The sequence below is a fragment of the Sus scrofa genome, chromosome 3, assembly GCF_054392235.1.
Source record: "Sus scrofa isolate SSC_HxYL_T2T_F1_AM1 chromosome 3, Sscrofa_HxYL_maternal_Yorkshire_Landrace_v2.0, whole genome shotgun sequence".
Classification (NCBI taxonomy): Eukaryota; Metazoa; Chordata; class Mammalia; order Artiodactyla; family Suidae; genus Sus; species Sus scrofa.
The window spans coordinates 9,351,111-9,365,474 of record NC_139385.1 but is presented as its reverse complement, the minus strand read 5'-3'; the positions used below and the strand labels follow the sequence as shown (position 1 = coordinate 9,365,474).

The 14,364-nt window shown below is 56.5% G+C and overlaps 1 protein-coding gene and 1 long non-coding RNA gene across 17 annotated transcripts in view; both read right to left on the bottom strand.

Annotated features, from left to right (window-relative positions):
- Positions 1–14,364, bottom strand: part of CUX1 (cut like homeobox 1) — a 352,709-nt gene that overhangs the window by 200,666 nt on the left and 137,679 nt on the right. The gene's annotated exons all lie outside the window — the stretch shown is intronic.
- LOC146404383 (uncharacterized) lies at positions 1,688–7,380 on the bottom strand. The gene is made up of 2 exons (XR_014840238.1): positions 3,954–7,380; positions 1,688–3,905 (listed from the first exon to the last, which is right to left on the bottom strand). It is a non-coding gene; the product is annotated as an uncharacterized LOC146404383 (long non-coding RNA).

The window sequence follows — 14,364 nt, the reverse complement described above, 5'->3', positions numbered from 1 at the left end:
CCCCGGGGGTGACAGCAACTGGTGGTTTTCTTTAGGGAGACTCCTCTGATGATGAAAAGTGGCAGGTTTATCAGATGGGTGATGCCTGAACCTGGCCCTAAGGTGGTGAAGACTGAGGATGCGGCCCAGGACTCAGATTCGAGATGCATGGAGGCCCTGGGCTGAAGGAGGAACAGGAGGCAGTTCAATTTATCCGTCAGGAAGATGAGCGCCCCCAGGAGTGCGGTCTGGGGCTCCCGGCTCCCGCAGACCCTTCCAGGGGCCCACGAGGTCAAAACTATTTCGGTTGTCTTCCTTTGCCACACTCATTTCCACAGAGACCAACAGCGCAGGTGTCCAGACGTGGTGTGACGGGATGACGTCATCGCTCTGACGCAGCGGCACGTGCGCTCGTGAGCTCTTGGGCTTTCAACACGGCTCAGTTTTCATCTCGAACACAGTCGCTATGCATAGATACACAGACAGACACTCTCTGGATTCTGGATTCCTCGTTTTTAAGAGACCGAAATGTTTGAGAGGTGGCAGCTTTTAAGGTTTTAGTCTCAGAGCGGAGACCTGCAGGGAACGAGCCAGTCATGACGCCTGCCCTCCTGGGGTTTACCTCCTCGTGCGGATGATGAACCCAGTCTAGACAGATGCCCTGTAGGCTGTTGGGGGGCAGGGCACACCCCAATCCCCGCCTGGGGCCACCGATGGTGCCCGGCCCAGAAGAGACACTTGTGAAGGCTTGTGGGCTGAGGGATGAAGAGCAGACGCTCCTCCCAGACTCCCTACTCAGCTGACCCTTCCCGGGAGCTGCTGCGAAGGGGACCCATGTGCTCCGCGGGCGGGCACCGAGGTGCCTGTCTACCCTGGGACTCTCTGCAAGGAACTGGGAAGCGTGACTCCTACTTCACTGCAACCCTCCCACCCCACCCCCACCCTCACCCCCGGTGCAACTGACTCCAGACCCCAGGCCCCGCCAACATTTAGATAGATGAGCTATTTTGGATTAGCACGCAGATTAAGCCTTCAGTTTAGAGCTTCTACTTCTAGGAATTTATCCGTCAGGAAGATGAGAGATGCAGGCTGGGATCTATGCACAAGAATGCCTCGCAATGTGCTCGGGAGAGAAAAAAACCCGAAATAATGGAGATGCCCTGGGTAGGGGTTACTCATGAAACAAACTTCAGTAAAGTGAGAGAGTGGCACAAAGGTAGTCAGTAAAATTATTTTTCAAAGGACAGCTCATACCATGGGATAATGCACGCGACTGCCAGCTGCTCAGCAAATGTGTGCTGAGTAGCTCTTATTGCCCCCCAGGCAGTGTTACAGGGGGTTCCTTCAATTCTGAGCAAAACCAGTGGGTCCCTGTGCCTCGTGGGGCACCTGCACAGCAGGGGGCGGGACATGACTCACTCGCCACCCAGAGGAGCAGCTCCTCGTGGTCAGCGCCGTGGAGGAGCGTGTGGCGCTGGGGCAGCAAGGACTTCACCCAGGACAGAGGCAGGGGGCGCCTCAGCTCAGATCTGGAGGGTGGTCAGGAGTTAAAGGGGGAGATGGAGGGAAAAGAAGCTGCAAACTATAAAATGGGTTTTCAGTATGACCCCCACGTTGTAAAAATGAATAAACGCACCTCTCTGTGTTTGGAAAAGGATGGCGAACATGACGCCGGCGTGAGATGGTAGACGCGTGGGATTAGGGCTTATTTTTCATTTTTTTAGCTTGACATACACCGTATCCCTTTAACCTCAAAAACGCTCTTTTGAAAATTCGGGATGGGGGATCAAGTGATAGTTCCAGAAAGTAGGATGACTTTAAGATTTACAGAGAGGTTGGGTCACTGCCCCCCTACCGGCCCCCACCGCCCCCTAATGGCAGAATCCCCAGACACGGGGTCCACATGGCCAAACAGCCCCCAGAGAAAATAAATGCTGTACCTGCGAATGCGGAGCTAAACTAGACATAGTTCTCCAAAAGAGCGTTATTTTATAAGTACGATGAGTATTAGCAGGAAACCTTTGGGTCTGTCCTATGTTTTAAGCATCTTTTTCATTTTCATAAAATTCTATGGTTGCAGAGAACCATGCCACAAACAGTATGTACAGCACAGCCTTTGTTGTGTTAAAATATGCAATATTTATGAACGAAAAAAGATGAGAAATATCGCAAGCAACATACCGACAACTTTTTTTTTGGCTGCGCCTGTGGTGTATGGAAGTTCCTGGGTCAGAGATCAAAGCCACATCACAGTAGCGACCTGAGCTGCTGCAGTGACAACACCGGATCCTTAACCTGCTGCGCCACGAGGGAACTCCATCACATGCTAACATTTCTGCTTTGGATTTCCGGTGAATTATTACTATCTTCTTTATGCTACATGCAAATTTCTATAGTGAACATTCCTACTTTCGGGAATCAGAGGATGACGTCTCAGGGACAGCCCCCACACAGACCCTAGACCCAGCAGGCAAATCATCAAACAAGGACCGATTTCACCAAAGAGACGGAGAAGATTTGCAGCCCGGTCTCAAACCCACTCTTTCCAGGGCTGATCAATTGTCTTTGTTCCCCCGCCCGGGGGCCTCCCTTTAAGTTTATTCCTCATTTGCGTGCCACGAGCGCACCTAAAATGAAGCAGCATGCAAAAGATATACCTTTGTCTTGGCTTAATAATCACTACGTACTGTTTATTAATATTCACTTGCGTCACAGAGCTGCTCTGCGGAATAATTAATAATAAATGATGGGAAAATCTACTGGTAGAGGCAGAGCCCAATGCTGATGGTCTCTCGGACACTCACACACACAGACGGACGGGGAGGCAGGATTCTTCATGCTCAGGGTCCCCCTCTTTAGCAGCAGCAGGAGGTTCCTGGGGGCCTCCGGGCAACCAGACGGTCCCGCAGGCAAGGGATCTTCTAATTTTTACATACATTCTCTTTTTTGGAAAACACTACCGAGCCGTGGGCATATGAAATGCAGGCCATGATTCCTTAATTTCTAAATGGAAGTATTTATATCGTGTGGCTGAAAACCAAGTGTAAGAAACAGGTGACTCAGTGGCAAGTGGGAATTTAAACCTTTGGAAGTGGGCTTTCTGTTTCAAGATGCTCAGAGGCTTCCCAAGGGCTTATCCCAACCTAGCAATTGAGGAGAAACAAGAGCTTCCAGAGGCTCCCTGGGGGCTTCCTGGCCCTCGTCCACTTGGGCATCCGGGATGGCAACGCAGCCCACTCTAGGGAGGGGCCCGATTTTACTCCAGCAAAGAAAGTCCCCTTGAGGGCACCTAGGAAGCACTTCCTCAGTTTCTTTTCTTTCCTTCTCTTTGGCTGCACCCATGGCATACGCATGTTCCCGGGCCAGGGACCAAACCCGCGCCACAGCAACAATCTGGGCCGCTGCAGGGACAATGCCAGATCCTTAACCTGCTGCGTTGCCAGGGAATTCCAGCACCACCTTAGTTTTACTCAGGCTTATCCAGCAGGGCCTCAGAGACCCAGAGGCTATGATGCGTGGCTAGGGCGGGGAGAAAAGGCGATTTAGCCATCGCAGGATTAGGCTGTGGCCTGAGGCCCAAAGATGACTTCAGGCCTGGCCTCCCCTCTGGGGAGCCTGCCCACCTCCAGGACCATCTCTAAAAAGACATCTTCTCGGCACTGATTTACTCTAACTTTGCAGCTCCTAAGCATGTGCGTCATTTCAAAATTCGCACATTTCGCAGGAAATCCTGGGTGGGAAAGGGTGGCTGTGTTGTGGGAGTGAAGAGCGAATGCGTGTCCCTCACGCTGGCTCTTTGGGATGCGTAATGCCACTTCTTGGGGCGCGGGGAGCAGCAAGCCTCCGCCAAATCGAGGGACGTCGGTCCCAGCCAGGTCTGAGGCCCAGAGCCGTGCGGTGAGCCGGAGGGCAGAAACCAGGCCCAGCTGGGAAGCCGCGCAGATTTGCAATCCTGCTCCTGGAAACGCAGCCACGAATCACAGCTCCCTCCGTGACAGATGACAGCAAGAAGCGCGTGGACACGAGCAGTTCAGCCGAAAGAGCCCAGACCCTCCATTTCTGGCACCGGGGGGAGAGGGACTGGCTGCTACGCGAACCTGGGCCTGCAGAAGATTGCTAAGCTCGGAGAATGACTCTGCTTTGGTAAACGGCTTTCCAGTGCTTCTGGAATTCCTCTAGCACTCTTTCGCAGGCCAGTTACCAAATACCAACTTTTACACAGCCCTGGAATTTTCTTTGGAATACCCAGCATGGCTCTTTGTCGTGAAACAATTCAGGGAAGAGATTCGGTTTAACAAATTCTATATCTCTTGGCTGGAGCTGTTGGTCCCGCCGCTGAATCACTGGGAAGTCCATGGATGCCAAGTGCATCTGCTCGGACTTCTTTTATTACCATATATGGCGAATATACATCTGTTTCTCTCCTGTCATCCTGAGTCGAGCTTTGCCCGTTTTCTTACCTTATTATTGTTCTTAAACATTTCTCTGGACCTACAGCTCAGCCACCCAAGACAGTTCTGCCAAAGGCGGGAGGGACTGACACGCGTAACCCAGGGCTGGGCTGATTTTTTTTTGTTTGTTTTGGTGTGAGGACAGAATGGTTTACATGGGTCAATATTTGAGGGAGGTCAAAGGACCCAGCTCTGTACATTCTGGCTACGTCTTAGCTGAAAGACACAGGCCCACAGGATCTGCACAGGAATTTAACCTGAACGCGTTTTCTCTCCCAAGGAATCGAGCTCCTTCTCCCACATTCGGGAATCAGCTGAGAAACAGCGGTTGGCGCTGAGGGGTTTTTTTTTGACATAGTCCTTAAAGAGATAAATATCAGAAATATGTTGAGGCTTCTGCAAGCTGGCTGTGGGGAAATTCCAGGACCGATCAAGACGGTTCAAGAATCCTCTCGGGACAGAAAAAACAAGAATCTGCCGAGGTATGCGTCTGCACGCATTCATTCACTCACTCAGCCGGGAAACCTGTACGAGTCAAGGTCACAGAGATGCGGAGATGAACAGCCCCAGACCTGCCCCCCGGACCGAGGGGGAGCAGGACACACGGGCAGGAGGGGACAGAGGGCGTGCTCCAGTTTCAGAGAGAGAGATGGCTCTGTGCGGGGGTGCGCGCCCAGGGGGCTTTCGCATGGAGGTGCTCAGAGGAGAGCAGGGCAAGGCTGCGGGAAGGCAACCTCGAGCCACTGCGGCCCCCCAAACCCACACGGGCGGCACAGGCTGGTGGGCCTCCTGGCAGGGGTCCGCAGGAGGGAGCCTCTTCATGACCCCGGGCTGCACCTTGAGGGAGTCCAGCCAGAGCACCGGCCTCTCTTCTCCCCGCCTTCCACCCTCCTCCTTGTGGCAAGTGCGCAGTCCTCAGACACAACCTTTAAAAGATGCCCAAGGCCCAGAGAAGATGAGTGGAAAAAAGACTGGCTGTAGAGCGTGGGGTTCAAACCTACGGGTGCCCAAGCTGAGGCTGGACGGATTCGCCCGCAGACGTGCACGGGAGCCGAAGGCAGGTGACGCCACTGCATCAGGAGGCTCCTGAGTCGCCACGTAAACGAATCGTTCACATGTCTGGAGGCCCCCTGGAGGGTCTGTTTATAACAACGAACCGTGGGGGCCTCCGTGTGTGTTGGTGGTCCCGAGTTTTGACCTGTGCTTAAAACTTCACGTGGTGGAATTGTTTGGGAACCTTCGAAGAATCCCTTTTGGAGCCCAGAGTCACCCGCAACAAAATACACTGTGCAGATTCAAGTGTCTGGGCAAAAAGAATACTAAAAAAACCCTCCCTCCTTGAGTGAGGAAGCATAACCCAGTGTCCTGCCCTGACTGGGTCCCAGCTGCACCTGGCAGCTCCCTCCCAGACGGGCTTAACAGGAACTGGCAGGGCACCTCAGCGCGTCACCACAGCCTCTTCTGGACACCCTTTCCGCGTAGATGTGCACGCATACAGGTGTGTACACGCACACACACACACACACACACACACTCATCCACAAACTAACCACCCTATCACCACCTCTTGACTCCCAACTATCGGCGTCACCCTCGGAAAGCGTCCGACCTTTCCAGAAAGCCATTTCTTTCCGGTGGTCTTGGGGAAAGAGTTCAGTGGCTTCTGCCGGATAGAGGGTCATGAAATCAGAATGTACCCTCCTCCGAACGTCCCCCGCATGTCACACCCCACCTCCCAGCACTCTGAGGCCCCCCTTGGGATTCTTTTTGGTAACAGGAGCCTCTTTCCGAGCTCCCCACCCCACGCAGCAAGGACGCCGTGAGAACAGACGGCACCATGCATCTGGTGTAAACGGCTCCCCCACAGAGGGCTTCGTCCAGACGAAACATCCTTTGGAGGGTTACAGAAACACAGTTCAGTAAGTGAAAATGTAGTTCATGCCTTGACCGACCATCATAAACACAGAGGGACTGACTGGCACCTTCTGGAACAGTCCTCGGGGTGGCAAAGCCACGGGGACCCACACACAAAACCGCCCAGTGCCACCAGAGCTTTGCCACAGCCTTTTCTGGACACTCTTTTCACGTAAATGTGCACACACATGAGGTGTGTGTACACACACACACACACGTCCACAAACTAACCAGCCCATCGCCACCTGTCCCCTTGCTGTTCCAGGCCACGCCCTCCGTGGGTGTGGCTTATAAATCACGGACGCCCAGTGCCCTATCACCTGAATACAGATTTGATCCAAGAAGTATGGTGCACGGTTCAGTCCCTCCGTGGAACTCCCTTTCTTATACAAACACGTCTGCAGAGTCATCCTTACAGAAAAAACTCAACTTGGCCTGGGCTGGAATCTTAGCTCTGCCCCTGAACAGCTGAGTGAATCAGGCTGCCTACTCAACCTGCGCTTCTCCAAACCTCAGGTTGCCCCCCGGTGAGGTGGGAGGGATGTCACCAGCCTCCTGAGAATAATGTCTGGCCTAGGAAACATTTTCTGAATGAAGGAACCCAGTAGGTTCATTCGGTAGGTACTGAATGTGGCCGTTCCCATGACAGCGGCAACGTCAATCACGACCTTGACCCCGGCTACATGCGTGATGTGCAGAGCCCCGTAACCTCTATGTCGGTTACCTACGAGGTCTGTGAAGTGCACTTTGCTCCAGGTGGTCCAACCTGATGGACAGCAAGGTTGCCATTCCTTCCCGGGTACCCGCCTGGAGCCTGGCATTCACTGGGCATTCCCTCCATGCTGCTGACTGGGGGGCAGCCAGGCTGCTCTCTCGAACCCCTGTGCTCTCAAGCTCTGCCCTCCTCGGTGCCCCCGAGCTGCCAAATGCAGCTCCTGGCGTCTCATGCAGGGCGTGGCGGAGGGCTTTCCCAAACAGAAATTTCCACAGTGATCTGTGCCTCCCGGTGTGCGGCCAGGGAAGGCCGGTTTCCTCCAGTGCTGCCCTGAACGCGCCTGCCCTCCTCCCCCAGAGGACATGGACTTGACTCCCCATGTCCGTCCCGAGGGCTCCTGGCACCTCCGTATCCGGGCGTCCGGTGCTGGCGGCAGCGGAGGCCCTTCACTGCATTTTGTTTTTGTAAGAGGTGCACTGTTCTCCAAGTCGGGATCAGAGCAATCTTTCGTTTCCAAGCTCCCCGTGTGTGCTGGAGCCGCTCTCTTTATATGTTTTAACATGTACTGAAGAGAGATTAAGCTAAGTGAGGCATGCCATTCACCAAGGCTCACTGAAAGTATGCCTGCTAATCTTTTAAATGGCAAGAACGTTATGCAATACAAAAGGAATCTGAGTAATTCTAAAGCTTTTACCCAACTGAGAAAGTTTAAATTTACAGAAACACACAGTAGAGATAAAGTCCAAAAAGGCTGGCTGAACTGTGCCCCCCACTCGGGGGTGAGGAAGCAGAACGACCCGCGGCAAGAGAGAAGGGGCAGAGGGCAGAGGGCGGAGGCCTCGGCCCTGACTCACTGGAATCATTTCACTGATGGAGCAACGCTCGGCTCCCTGGTCTGTGCCGGCACAGCCTTTCTGCAGCAGGCACTTTAGGGTGATGGGTGACACCTGGCCGCAGCCCCCCAGGTGGCCTCAGGTACCACCGCTCACATGGCCAGCACGGTGGCAGGCACTGGCCGGGGTGAGCTCCCATCTGCATCGGAACAGCCCTTCAGGGCTGTGGGATCATCCTGGGGTGTAAATAGGAAATCTGGGGCCCGGAGCGGCTGTGCTTCCCCGAGGCCATTTGGCTGCAGGCAGACTCGGGGCCGGCTGGCGCCACAGCAGCTGCGCCGGGCTGTCTCCGAAGCTATATTTCACCCGAAGCCGCCACACGTGGCGGGCCCAGCCTGGGTGCTACCTCCCAGGCAGTCGCCGGATCTGCTGGAGCACGTGGGGCCAGGGGTTCCCTGCCTGTGGCCTCTCCCGCGACGTCTGGAACCCTGACCTCAGTCCCGGCCCGCGATGAGCTGCAGAGAGTGATCAAGAAGCGCAGTGTTTCTGATGGGCTGTGTGGGACCCGTGCCCACCGGGGGCAGACAGCCTGTGGCAGGCCTGCCTGGGCAGAGCCGGGGGGGTCCCCGTAACTGCACCTTGAAAAACGATTCTGTTCGCCTCAAATGTGCAGCTTGATCTTTGCTAAATGTGAAGTTCCTACTAAGTGCGTGTGTCTGTCACACTGGGGGTGGAGACACGGGCCGAGCCGGACGGGAGAATCGGCCGCAGCGGCCCTAAAAAAGGCCACCCCACCCTCGGGAAGCAGGTGCGCGTGCACGCAATGACGGGGGGCGCAGGGGGCAGTCGAGTACGGCTGAGGCCCGAGGGAGAGGCCTTGTCACTGGGTCAGGGAAGGATGCTGGGAGGAGGGACACGGAGCTGGGGAGGCCCGGACCCAGAGGGAGGGGTGACGGGAGCGAGGCTTTGGAGAAAGAGGCCGACAAGCAAAGGTCTGCGTGAGGAAAAACGGACGGGGGCGAGCCGGGTGGGCACCCGGGCCAGAGAGCCACACGGGAACCCAGTGTGGCCTAAGGGGCCAGAAGCCACCGCCCGCGGCAAAGGACACAGGGCTCAGATCAGGGTCTGCTCTGGAAGGTCAGCCAGTGAGCGTTTACAGGACGAGCCCGAGGGGGACAGCCCGGCGATGAGGACAGCGATGCGGCAATAAATTCTAGGCAAAGGTGGTAAAACCAGAAGTGGGGTGGCGGGGACGGGGGGAGAGGACGAGCGAGGGCGGTGGTGCGGGGACAGAGGTGGCGGGGATGAAGTCAGCGCGAAGGTTCCAGCAGGTGTGAGGGGCACAGGAGGGAAGCAGGCCTGGAGCACAAAGACCCCGAGAAACCTGCCTCTGACAACCCTAGGGGCCAGCAGACGGCCCGGGAGAAAAGCTGGGTCTGGGAAAATGAGACTCTGGGAGCTGGGAGTGGGGTGGGGGTGAGGGCCTGAGGCCAGAGCCCTGAGCGGGTCCACGTGCCAGGAGAGGGGCAGAGGACAGTAAAGGGTGACAGCAGGAGGCCTGGGGAAAACCTAAGGCCTCGGCGAGGATATAACCTCAGAGAGAACAGAGGGGTCAAAAGTCAGGGCTTAAGACTGACCCCACTCAACACAGTTCAGACAGAGAGAGAGCAGTTGCCTGGGGACAGCCTATTCCTCTGAAAGGTCAGTAGCAGAGGGGCCCCCCAGATGATGCCGACAAAATTAAAAAGAAATGCATTTCCTGGTGGAAAGTTCTGGAAAAGCGAAGGTTCCCCTACGGCCTCCTCTGCCCTGCGTCTCCGTGCCCTTGAGACCCCAGCACACTGGCAGTTTCTTGCCATGGTCACTGCAGTGACACTGAATCTGATGTATCGAATGGTTTTATCCCACCTCTGCCACACACGTTGGCCCAGATTAAGGCAGTTTCTGAAGATGAAGGGACAAATTTCATTTTCCCTGAAAAAAAAAAAAAATCCCTTCTACCTGGGTTCTAAGAGATGCCACAGCTTTTCAGGTTCTCCTTTAAGGGAGGAGTGTGGCGTGTTTAGCACTCAGGAAATTCTAAGTTTCCCTGTTGAAACGGCCATGAGACAACTGGCCTGGTGGTTAAAACACAGGTTACCAACCAGAGCCTGTGACGCCCTGTGGGCAGTCAGCCCCTGCCCATCTTTTCCCTTCTCCCTCTCTATCTTCTCCATCCCTAGGTTTAAAGGAGAGACACTGAAACAAATCTTAGGCGGCTTTCTTTCCGAACGGCTGCGGCTCCAGCCGGGCACCTCGCTGCTTCCCTCGTCTCTGACTCATAACCAGACTAACTCCTTGGCCTTATCGTTCTGGGCTCATTTTCCAACACTTTTCCCTCTGCAAAAAAAAGAGGTTCTTCTGCTAACACTCACCCCCAAGCCCACCCTCGACCCCGCCCAGTCCTCACCACCTTTCTCTCTGGGACCCTCCGGAGCTGTTCCTTCCTCCGGGAGACGCCTAAGAGGAGCAGCTTCCCGCAGGAGCGTGAGCCTTCTTGAAGGCGAAACGGAACTCCGTGCTTGCCACAGGCTGTGCTGGGGATTAGCTCGAGCGCTCCCAGCCCCAGCCGGGAGGTGGACCGAGCGGAGAGGGGCTGGACCCCAAACACAAGGGGCAGCGCTGCGGGAGCCACGCGGGCAGGAAGAGGGCCCGAGAGGAGCGAGGCGAGCACAGACGCAGGTGCGAAAGGAGGCGCGGATGGAGGCAAAGGTCTCCGGGGTGGGAGCTTAGAGAACAGAGCGCCGGGAGGGCCGGCCCACCCGGGCAGGTGCCTGCGAATGGTCCAAAGGGTCCAGGACGGTGGGCCTGCGGCCAAGCGCCGAGAAGAACAGCCAGGCTTTTGAGGCAGAACAATGCCGCTAGTAAGCAGCAGCGCAAGGAGATACTCCCATCCACCCTCGGAGTCTTCTGTGGGCCCTTTCCGACTCTATCAAAGGCCAAGTTCTTCATGACACAGGGAAGAATCCTCTGTGGGAGGCGAAGGAGGGGCACGAGGGGGACACAAGCTGAGAATCGTGCCCCCGACATGCAGCAGATCATCTAGCCCAGGGCTCAAAAGCTGCCCCATCCAGCCGGTTGCTATACTGGCATTTTTATGGCCCTTGAGCTAGGAATCTTTTTTTTTTTTTTGAACATTAATGGTTGTATTTAAAATGAATAGATAAGTACGTACATAATATCCTGATTTTGCCTCTTGGCCGGCCAGGCCTAATATATTTAGTATCTGGCCCTTTAAGAGAAAGTTGGGGGTCCCTCTCTAGTCCCATGTTCTCTTCCCTTCTGGGGCCTTGCTAAGCTCCCATCGCAGGTGTGTGCACCTGTGAGAAGGATGTGCTGCTTCGCATTCAGGAACTTAGACCACATGGACCCGGCAGGAGATCAGAGCCCGGTCAGCCCCGTCACCACCTCCCCGAGGAACAGGGGGGCCTCGCCCCCAGCCTCAGCCCCGCACCCCCTCCGCCCTGCAGTGACTTCGGCTATAACGTCGCTGTGAACATCCAATGAGACGTAGGATGTGAAAGGTGTTTTTTTAAAGCTCAGAAGACTTCGGGGATAAATGTCTACTGTCATTTGAGGGTATTTGCAATCTGGTTTATCAGCCAAATTTCTTCTCCTTTCTCGTAAACATGGAAGCCCGCCGTTCTCTCCCAGTCCACGGGAATACAGGGCGCGTGGGGGACTCGCTGGGCTGACCGGAGCTGTCTACTCGGGTCCCCGATCCAATTCCACCAGCGGGTCAGGCTGACCTTCCTGCTCTTCCTGGCTGAGCCCATTGGCCCAGGGACAGCTCGCCGGCTGGCACCCTGCCGTTTGGAAGATCGGACCGTCCAGATGTGTGTGAGGGGAGACGGAGGGTTGAGCCACGTTTTTTCAGGACACCCAGACTCTCCCGGCGTCTTATACATAAAGCACCGAGTAACTCAGGGAGACGGGGGTGACTCTTACCTCCGAGGTCATTCTGAAACAGGGGTCGTCGGTGAAGTGACACTGTGGTGACCACATGACTCTTGGTCACTCACTTCACGTAGTGGCCTATGATGGACAAGTAGGCCACCCTGAGAGCAAGACATCTGAGGCTTAAAAAGCCGGGAGCCACTTGATAGAGGGGCGAGTCTGGCTTATCGTCCACACAAGGCGCCTGAGAAGGAAACGGGCTGGAGCCCACATGCCGGGGAAAACACTTCAAGCGGTTTCATTGACGAGCTGCCTGCGAGAGAGGCTGCAGACAGAGCCCGACGTCTATTTTGGGGCCGACGTTGGGGAGCAAGCTGGAGACACATGTGTCCCAAGTCCGGGCAGCTGCGGCTCCAAACAGCTCAAAATAGATATGCTGGAAAACAGGCCGTGCGCACACGACAAGACCCACACGCCTGGCTTGGGACAAAGGGTTTCATTTCTTTCCCCAACCTAGAAACTTCGAAACCCAGACAGTTTTCAGTCAGATCCAACTCAATACACTGGTCAGGAATCTTCAACCCGCACCCGGCCGGCGCCCGGGGCTGGGCCGTCACAGGAAGGGTTTAATCTCGGGAGCGAGCGGGCAGAGGCAGCCTTGCTGTGGTGAACACATCACACCCTGTCAGGGGGTCTTCTCGGGCAGTTTGTCACAGGCCTCAGCAGGGCAGAAGCCACACTCCAACGCTCTAAACGGTGGGGGCACTGCCGCCCGTCTGAAGGCGGCCGACACGAGTCCAAGGAGAGCCGGCGCCCGAGCTGCTCTGGTCTTTGCTGGAGGATTGAGATTTCGGGGTAATCGCTCTCATCCTCCATAAAGTTCAAAGGGGTGCCTGGAGGCTCAGCCCACAGGAGAGGGGAGCCGCCTCTCACACAAGCACAGCCGGGCAATGGGGACCCCGGGCCCTGGCCTGTCCTTCCCCAGTCATCATCCCTCGCCCCCTGCAGCCGGCGCAGCACAGCAGATGCTCTGAGATGCAGGACTTGGTGCTGCGGAGCCATCGTGTGCTTCCTGCCCATCTCACCGGGAAGCTCTGGAGGAGGGAAGCCCCGCAGGAGGCAGCGCAGAGGTGTGGCCGAGCACAGGCAGGAAACACACTTCAAAGCCCCGCCAGAAACATGGGAGGTCAGGGGACTTTATCCATCACCCCCCCGACGTAACAGCTTCCCTGGACTTCAGAAAAGGAGGAAGAAAGGGCTGGATGCAGGCGTTTAGACCAGGAAGCAGCTCCCAGCAGCTCCCTGGCCGGCAGGCTGTGGAGACCCTGGGAAGGGGCCCTCTGCCTCACCGGGGCCTGCGTGCCCACCAGATGCCGAGGCCACCTTGTGTGATGGGCGACCAAAGGGAGGAAAGCCACCCTCTCCCTTTAGTTCCCTCCTGAAACCCCACGGACCTCCCTCTCCCACGACAGAAATGGGCGGTGCTCGTGGCAGGTCCAGGGACGGCGGTCCTGGGTGAGCCCCGGTTGTGGGTGTGTCCTGTGCTGGGACAGCCCCACCCCGGGGCAGGAATGGCTGCCTCGTCTCTGCATGCCAGGCTCAGCTCTGCAGTGGGCACCCCGGACGCGATCTTTACTGAGGTTCATGACAGCGCCTGGCTCTGGGCCGGGGGCACAGAGCCACACGTCTGAGCCCTGCAGCCTAAAACGCGGTAACTAGGTGCGGGGCTAACACCTGGGCAGCGTGTGCTCCCAGGGCCTGGAATCCCTGAGCTTGGGGACAAGACCTGCTGTGTGGGTGCCGGTCGGGGCGTGGGGTGGGGTGTGTGTGGAGGCGGTGGGCCTGAAGACCAGGACTCTGACCCCTGGCGAGATCCTCGTCCTGGGAGGGGAGAAGCCTCGCCCCCCCACCCCGAGCGGGGCTCTGAGCTGAGCTCCCTGGCCTCCTCCACTCCCTGCCTGGTGCTTCCAGCAGCTTCCTAAGTCGTCTCTGTAACATGGAGAGGAAATAAGACAAGTGCCCAAAAAAGGACAACCCAGGGCAGGGCTGAAGTGCACACAGAGAGCTGAGGAGAAGCCCCAGGGAGAGCGGTCCCGTCTAGATGAACGGGTCAGAGAAGTTTCTAGAGAAGGCCGCTCTGGACAGGCACACGCAGAGTGCACGATTCTAATGGCCGGACAGCAGATGGCAAGGTCCGGACAGGGCCACAGAAACGCAGAAAGGAAGACGGGGGCGGGGGCCCAGAATGGGCTTTGCATGTGGGGCTCATGATTTCGTTTTGTCCCTTGCTGTGTTCGCCGTGGTACCGCCACCTGCAGATGGGCTCAGGGCCCTCCAGGTTTGGTCACACCCGGCGAGGCAGAGGCAAACCAGAAAGAATGACCAGCCCCAAGACGCCTGAGCAGCGGGGCCCGGTGCTCACTGCAAAGGCCTGCAGGGGCTTCCGAGGGTCGGCTGGGTTCGAGTGCCTGGGATCTGATTCGGAGCAGCCTTCCTCCCACCCCCGTGCCTGGGACTGACCTGGGCAGAGGCCAGC